Source organism: Myotis davidii, unplaced genomic scaffold, assembly GCF_000327345.1.
Source record: "Myotis davidii unplaced genomic scaffold, ASM32734v1 scaffold328, whole genome shotgun sequence".
NCBI lineage: Eukaryota > Metazoa > Chordata > Mammalia > Chiroptera > Vespertilionidae > Myotis > Myotis davidii.
Genome location: NW_006300373.1, coordinates 578,433 through 579,997, shown reverse-complemented (window position 1 = coordinate 579,997; position 1,565 = coordinate 578,433). Strand labels below are relative to the sequence as shown.

At 58.1% G+C, this 1,565-nt stretch overlaps 1 protein-coding gene across 1 annotated transcript in view; it reads right to left on the bottom strand.

Moving 5' to 3' along the window:
* NKD1 (naked cuticle homolog 1 (Drosophila)) overlaps window positions 1-1,565 on the bottom strand; it is an 80,092-nt gene that overhangs the window by 2,420 nt on the left and 76,107 nt on the right. The gene's annotated exons all lie outside the window — the stretch shown is intronic.

Below are 1,565 nucleotides of genomic sequence, written 5' to 3'. Positions count from 1 at the left end.
GGGGGGGGGACAGCACCACAGCCTCCTGGGAAGCCACGGGACAAATCCTCCTGGACCCTTTGTGATTTCCCTCTGGTCCTGGGGAAGGTGTGAGGGAGGGGGGGTCCATGGAGACAGCCCCGGCCTGGTCTCCCTGGGCTTTCTTGGAGGAACAGGCCCAAAGCAGGGGTCAGGGGTTACTGGTCGACACGTAAGGATGCCCCAAAGCCAGACTTCAAGCCCCAGACAGGTGGCCTAGCTCCCGCCTGCTCCCCAGGGGGTGTGGGCGGCAAAAACCCCCAGCCAGGGGACTTGAGGCTGGCACCTGCCCCAGAGCCCGGGGCCCCGGGCATGCCTTCCCTGTGTGTGCATGAAAGGGCGGGGCGAGAGGCGCCGCTTTTTCCACCTTCCTCCCACAGGGCCTCGGTGATCTGCACGTGCCCCCTCCCGGCCCCCTCTCCCCAGCAGAGCCCCCCCCTGCAGCCAGCCCAGGTACCTGTGATCGTCAGCCCCTGCCCACATCAGGCTGAGCCCCCTGCGTCCCCCTTCTCTCTGTTCCCTGTGCTGCTGCTTCTCAAAGTCCAGAACTTTCCTTCCATGTTCACTTAGGAATCAGCGTACCTCCTGTCTCAGACAGCCCCGCTTCACCGCCCTGCGCTCCATGCTTCCTAAACAGCCCCCTTCCCCTCCACCTCTCCTCCTTCCCTCCTGGAGGTTAAAGAACCAGCACCGGGAAAAGGGACTGCAGCCTCAGTGAGGGCCTCACGCGCAGTCCCGAAGCCCCAGTGCCTGAAAGCAAGGGCTTCTCCTAACCCCCTGGGCAGCCACGCCAGCCCTAAGCGAGGGGAGGGCAGCCATGGTCTTTATGCCACCTGGTGTGGGTACTCATACGTCTGCCCGCAGAAACACCAACGTGCAAAACCCCAAGGTGACACCCAGACCTCAAAATCACACTTAAGGAATACACCTGGAGCACCTGTGCAAACCAGCAAACGCCGAATGCCAAACCTCTCTGGCCTAAAGCGTTTGGATAAAGCAATGTAGACCTACACTCAGTTATTTTTTAATTAAAAACAATTTTTTTTAATTGATTTCAGAGAGGAAGGGAGAGAGAGAGAGAGAAACATCAATCAATGATGAGAGAGAATCATGGATAGGCTGCCTCTTGCACGCCCCCTACTGAGGATCAAGCCCACAATTCGGGCGTGTGCCCTGACCGGACACTGAGTTGTTTTTGTTTTTTAAATATATTTTTATTGATTTCAGAGAGGAAGGGAAAGGGAGGTAGAAAGAATCATTGATCGGTTGCCTCCTGCACGCCCACCACTGGGGATGGAGCCCACAACCCGGGCATGTGCCCTGACGGGGAATCAACTGCGACCTCCTGGTTCGGAGGCTGACACTCAACCACTGAGCCCCGCCGGCCGGGCAACACTCAGTTATTTTTAAAAATCAAACTTTGTGAGCCTGTCGCCTGAAATCACTGCCCCTGAAGAGAGTGCAGAGGGAAGCCTCCTGCTTGGGATCCCTTGGACGCAGTACACACTTGGTGCTTAACCGTGCTCAGGGGCCCCGGGCTGCCCGGC